This window comes from Capsicum annuum, chromosome 6 (genome assembly GCF_002878395.1).
Source record: "Capsicum annuum cultivar UCD-10X-F1 chromosome 6, UCD10Xv1.1, whole genome shotgun sequence".
Taxonomy (NCBI): Eukaryota; Viridiplantae; Streptophyta; class Magnoliopsida; order Solanales; family Solanaceae; genus Capsicum; species Capsicum annuum.
The window spans coordinates 51887836-51894858 of record NC_061116.1 but is presented as its reverse complement, the minus strand read 5'-3'; the positions used below and the strand labels follow the sequence as shown (position 1 = coordinate 51894858).

General features: G+C 35.3%; 1 non-coding gene across 1 annotated transcript; it reads left to right on the top strand.

Moving 5' to 3' along the window:
• The first annotated feature begins 519 nt into the window (after nucleotides 1-519).
• On the top strand, nucleotides 520-630 carry LOC124899822. The gene has a single exon (XR_007057386.1). It is a non-coding gene; the product is annotated as a small nucleolar RNA R71 (small nucleolar RNA).
• Nucleotides 631-7023: the final 6393 nt, after the last annotated feature.

The window sequence follows — 7023 nt, the reverse complement described above, 5'->3', positions numbered from 1 at the left end:
ATTGACTGATTCAATTGGGCCTTTGGTTATGGGGGGCGTTCCATGACTGATTTAGTGGCTGAGTTTGCCACTTCATGTTGTAGAGATTACCGTAATTCGGCCTTTGAGCATTGCCTACATACATCACAGATTCTAGATTTAAAGCACACATGGTAGCTGCATGACCACTATTTTTGCATACTTCACTCCAACCTGCAGCTTGTTGGATGACATTGACTGTGGCTGCAGGTTGTGTTGCTCCCTGCTTCATGGTGCAGAATATTGTGTTAATTAAATTCTGCAATACAAAAACCTATGCTGATTGGGCTGTGAATTGGTCCACCTCCAACACTCTCGTAATTTTTTCATGGAACTTCTATAATCTAAATGTCACTCTGGATTTTCTTGTGCTATGTGGTTCAACAGTGTGTACAGCTCATCATATGTTAGCTCTAATGCTTGACAACCTGCGACTGAATCTAGCAAAATCTTCGTATTGTGATCAAGATCTTCTACAAAAGTGTGAGCAAGTACCTCATTAGACTATTGGTGATGTGGACAATCCCGAAGAAGATCCTTGAAGCGTTCCCAAGCATGATAGAGGTTTTCATCAGGCTTCTATTTGAAGCTCACTATCTCACTGCGAAGTCTTGTAGTCTTGCCTGATGGAAAGAATCTGATGAGGAACTTTCTAGCTAAGTTATCCCATGTTATGATTGAACCAGCCGTCTCTGCATTCAACCATATTTTTGCTTCCCCAATAGAGAATAGGAAAACATTGTTAGCCTCACATAATCTGTACTTATCCCAGTCGGAATGAATGTGTCAGTAAGCTCAATGAAATTATACAAGTGGACTTGTGGATCCTCGTATGAAATCCCTGCAAACTGTCCACTGCTAATAAGAAGCTGCACCATATTGTGTTTCAACTCAAAATTTCCACCAGCTGCCGGTCTTTGAATTAGGGAAGTCAAGTTCGTTGGAAGTGGGACTGCCACTTTCCTAACCTTCCTACCAGTTGCTTGTTGTTTAGCCATAGGAACAGTATGCTCTTGGTCTTCTCAAATTTGTAGAATTCTTGGGAGAAGGATTGTTTCTCTCCTGCATTAATGGTAAAGCTGCTCGAGTTTTGAGTTTGGTTCAACCAACTCCCGATCCCTTAACAGTTTATTATCATTTTAACCTATTTCCTGCAAATCACAAAAATAAGACCAAGCGTAAAAACACCAAATAATTCTAAAAGTATAACTAAAATAAATAATTTCTAAAATACAAGTATCCGGCAACGGCGCTAAAAAATTGACAACTCCCAAGCGCACACGCAAGTGTACGTGGTCTACCAAGTAATATAGTGGCCTTCAAGAATGCCGAATATTGATCCCATAGAGACTTGATTTAACAACGATTTAATTTTAGTTCACCATCTAGATTAATTTAGTGCAAAAGTAATAAAAAAAAGAATTTTAAATTATTTTATAAATTAAAAATAAAATAAATAATGCGAAAAAATAAATTTTTGGAACAATCAATGGAGAAAGGCCCAGCGTTAAAGTACTTCGAACAATCATACTATGTTATTGAATCTCATCCGCTAATTTGCTTATCTTGGTTGTTGATTGATAGGGTTATTTGCATGATCAGGGTTTTCCAACCTCTAATCTTTTACCTAATTTGGACATTACAACTATATCGTTGAGCGGGAATGTAATAATCCAATTCATCCTATGTATGAATCAAGTGAGGCATCTAAGTATATCTCTGTCCTAGACGCTAAGTTTAATTTTTTATTTTATAAAAAATAAAAATTCAAACTTTGTTTATTCCCATATTCTATCTCCCTATTCCCTCTCCCGAGTTCAAAAGGTCGACAGTAGATGTATTTTATGAATGATCAATCCATAAAATAATTAAAATAAGAATAAACAAACAACCAGATATGATAAGCAAAGTTAACAAATTTAATCCAAAATAATAGTACTCATGTTCTTGGCTTTAACCCCGGAAAGGAGTTTTTAGCCACTAATATTCATAATAAAGATTCAAATAATTGAATACATGATATAAAAAATTAAAAACTAAAGATAAAATTAAAACCTAATAAACCGTGTAGTCGCTTCCGTAAAAAAACTCAAAACTATCTCCTTTTCGTGTCCACTGTATGTGTCCCCCAAAAATAAATATTGTCCAAGTCTTTATCTTAGGTTACGTGTCCAGCTATAATGATTGAATTTCCCACAAAAATTCTTTTTCCTTGTTTTTTAATTTGTGCCCAGCTGTCCCATTTTCCTTAATACTTGTGCAAGTTCAATTTAATTAGAAATAGGACAACTGTTTCGGCGGAATTTCCTTTTTGAGCACACCGACACGATGCGTCATCTTCGCATCGGTGTACTGAAATTAATGTTGAAAATTTTTTCTAAGTGTAAACTGTGTGCCCATCAACGCAACGTGTTGACTCACTGAAATTTGCTTTCAAAATTTTGGTTAAGTATGAAATGTTCTATTCTTTGCCCATGCCTTTTGTAGTACATTTTCAATAAAGTTTTGACCTTTAAATCATCAATATATCACTGCATTTAATTCACCAAGCCTCCTACAATATCATACACAACATATTAAAAATCAAAACAACATAATTTTCTCAACATCAAATCAAAACAAGAGCTAAGATAAGGCAAATTTACAATGATCTTTCACTCATTATTTCAATTCTTGACTTAATCAAATTAAATTTTGCACATTATAAACAAGTTATTCCACTCATAATTACACTATTAAAATATTTGGAACAAATTAAACACATTAGAATCCATCGAGATCAACTAGACACACACCTAGCTCAAGCTAGTAAAACTAGTTTTTCGGGTTGAATTCTAAATGACTCAATTAAGTGAAAACTTGTTTGAAAAATACTTTGTACATTTTAATCACATACTTGGACACTTAAATGCTTATTTATATCAATATGAACACATTAAGCACACGAATTGCTCACAAAACAAAGCAAAATAAGCTAGAATAATGATATCAAAGTGTATAAAATCACCTCAGATCATGTTTACAATGTTTAATAGTGTTTCCACACAAGTTTTGATTCAAATTGATCATTTAGAAGTCAACCGAGAAAACTAGTGTGACTAGCTTGAGCTAGGTGTTTGTCTGGTCTATCGTGTTGGTTTCTAACATGTTAATTGAGTTACTAAGGTTGTTATTATGTATTTATATGTGAAAAAACTTGTTGGTAATGTTCATGGGTCAATTGGATCAAGACAAGAATCAAAACAATAAGTTAAAAATCAAAGTGAATGAAGTCTATGCTTAGCTCGTATTTCTAGTTGTCCGTCTTGGAGGATGTGTTATTTTGAGCTCTAAATTGTTGTATTTAATGCTATAGGATACTTGGTAAATGGATTATTATGATATATGAAGGATATACAAGCTTCAAATCAAGTGGAAACAACTCAAGGCACCTAAAATAGTATGTACCCATTATAAGCATGCGTCACATGCTCCATTTTAGCGGAATGATGTGTGCGTCGCATGATCCATTCCTATAGAATGAAGGGTGCGGTCCATGCTCTCTCCACCCCTGCACTTTTTCGTTAATTCCTTCTCCTACACGACTTGGGCTTACTATAAATACAACTTTGTAAATATTTTTAATCACTTTGGGACATCTTGAAGAATTAAAGGCTACCACAACTTCTTTTTAGGTTTTATCATTCTTTAATTTAGTTTTTTTATGGTTTGTATCATAAATTCAAGGGATTTGATGATGAATATTTCCATTAAAGTCTAAATTCCCTCTCCGGGGTTATGGCTAAGATCATGACTACTTTCGTTTTGAATTGATTTCGTTTAAGTTGCTTATTATTATTGGTTGTTTGTTTATTCATGTTTTAACTATTTTAAGGATTATCTACTCTTATAATACATCAATTGTCAACCTTGTGATCTCGGGAGAGTGAATAGGGTGATAGAACATGGGAATAAGCAAGGTAATGTTCGTAGTCTTTTATGAAATAAGGATTTTGAATTAGCATCTAGGACAGGGATGTACCTAGAAGCCTTACTTAAATCACACGTAGGATGATAGCTTAAAAAACTTAATTGGACTATTACATTCCCTCTCAATGATGTAGTTGTAATATCCAAGTTAGGTAAACGATTAGAGGTCGGGAGACCATGATCATGCGATTAATCCTACGAATCAACAACTAAGATAAGCGATTTAACGAAATAAGTTCAATATGTAGTATGATTGTTCGTAAGCCTTAACCCTAGGATTCTATCCTTTGATTGTCCAAAGTTATTACTTTTCCACATTAGTTTAGTTTCTTTTTAGTTTACAATTCTAAAATTATATTGTTTACTTTTTCTCAATTGTTGAACTAGAATTGGATAGTCGACGAACGCAAGTCACTAAGAGATTGATACTTGGGCTTTATTTAAGCCACTTTACTACTTGATAAGACCACGTACACTTGCAGTGCGATGTCAATGACGCAACTTATAAAGAATCCTTGGATATATCAATTTAATAATCTTGCATATTTTTCGATAAGGATTTAGTTGTGACTTATGGATAGCCTTCAAACTGACGATCTTCGGGTAAACTTGCACACTATCCGATTAGGATGTTGTTGCGGCTTACAAATAACCCACAGACTATCAACTCTCAGATGCTCTTGCTCACTATTCTATCTTAAATAATGTGACTTATAGATGACCCTCGAATTGTCAATTCTAAAAAAATCTAGCACATCATCCGTTTTTGGATATCGACTTATAGACATCCTTCAAACCATATATTTCTTGAGATCTTATAGTGAATGCCATTAAATCTTTGGTGATTGATGCACTCGAAGCTGATGAATATTTCTTAATTCCAGAATGCTTTGCCTTTGCGCGATTTGATCATATATGAATGCTTCAAAATATCCTTCAACACTAGACTCCTTCGTCTTTGTGTGATTAACGGATATATATATATATATATATGAAAATGCTTCAAAATATCCTTCAACACTAGAATCTTTCCCCTTTGTGTGATTATTATATATAGAAGAATTTAAATCAATGATGGGCATCAAATGCGATTTAGAGATGCCCTTGGATTATGGTCTCTTCGAAACTAGTCGGAGAGGGTAATATGGTTTTCGGGACATAGCCCTTACAACATGGACTTTATGGCATGGACCTCTTGGCATGGACCTCATGGAATGACCCTCTTGGCATGGCCCTTTCGGCATAGTCCTCTTGGCTTGGCCCTCTCGGCATGGCCCTCTTGGCATGATATGATGCAATAGGAAAATAAGGATGAATGGAAATAGCTATGTATCGATTATAGAAAACATCACCTAGACAATTCGTTAGCATTTGGTCCCCACTACATGTACCATTTTTAATGTCGTACGTTGTTCACAATCCCAAATGTTTTGGGGATTTGAGTCAGTCATCATCTTTCTTTCCACGTCTGGTGGTACCTGTAACCACAGAAAACTTTTTAGTTTTGGGAAACTCAACTATTTTCAGCTTTCTGACCATCCTGGCCCTTCCTTATTGGCCTTTAGATATTTGACTTTGTTATATTCCTTTAAACTAAAGGAATATGTTGAATAACTAGTGCTTTTGTTGGTTTTTGTTGGGTTTAAGATAAACTGCATCCAAAAAAAAGTTGTTAGTTTTTGGCAAAACTGATCTGTGTTGACTGTCTTGGTCTTCAGTTTTTGTTATTGTCATCGCTGCGTTCTCCTCTTCTTCAAGTGCTTATCGTCTTTTGACTTCTTCTTTGACTCCATGAGTTGGTGGGTGTAAGGAAAAATCAAAGCATAAATAACTTTAAGTACTTTAGCAAATAATTAAATTTTCAAAAATCTTTTTATAAGATTGGCAAGGGTCTCTGTCAATTATGTCATGTCATGTACTAGCTTAAATGGAAACTTTTAGCTTGAAGCATTGACACATGTGTCATTTTGTGAGTGAGCTCTATAAATCCTTACTATTATGGTTGGGAAGTCTTGGAAAAGACCCTTCTAGCCGAAGGTCCATGAATTTAATATGCTCTTTCGGCGCTGATGAATCTTTGGTGTCCTGTCTATGAACTCTTTAGCTTGGTATGGTGGAAATTTTGAGGTCTTTCTTAAAATTTCATTTGGATCATGAGAGGATGATATTCTTCTTTTGAATTTTTGAGATTCCTTCTAAAAATTTTGCCCTAGTTTCCATTTCCTGGGGTGATATGACCAAGCCGTGGTGGCACCTACGTATCCCGTTGAATAGGAATCAGGTCAAACGTAGTTTCCGCAATAAAAAAAATGATTAAAAGGGTGACCGAAGCCAACAAAGGCCGCCTACGTATCCCATCTTTAGGAATTTAGGATATCATGTAGTTTAAGAGAATATAAATAAAGTTTTCTAAGGGGTTGACCGAAGCCGACATCGGCTGCCTACATATCTCATTCTTGAGAATTCAGGTCAAACGTAGTTCATACATAGAAGGAAAGGGAATTTTATTCTAAGAGATTGACTGAAGCCAACATAGGCTGCCTACATATCTCATTCTTGAGAATTCAGGTCAAACATAGTTCATACAAAAGGATGGGGAATTCTAAGGCTATTCAAAGCGTAAAAACGATTACAACTAGGAAAAATAAATACACCAAAACAAACACAAAGAAATACCACATCAGGCATAATATCTCTTTACTACATCAGAATTGATTGGCCGGGTCCACCTTTGGCCATCTATCTCAGACAAAATCAAGGCTCCTCCAGATAATACTTTGCAGACCACATATGCCCCCTGCTAATTTGGAGCGAACTTTCCATTATATTTCTCTTGGTGAGGGAATATGCGTTTGAGCACCAATTTTCCAACTTTGAACTTGCAAGCTCTTACTCTTTTGTTGAAAGCACGATCATTCATTGTTGATATAATTGGCCTTGGCAGACAACACTCATCCTCTTTTCATCGATCATCAGCATACCCATCCTTTATTACTCAACCCTGTTTCTTGGATGATTCTTATAGATGGTATTTCA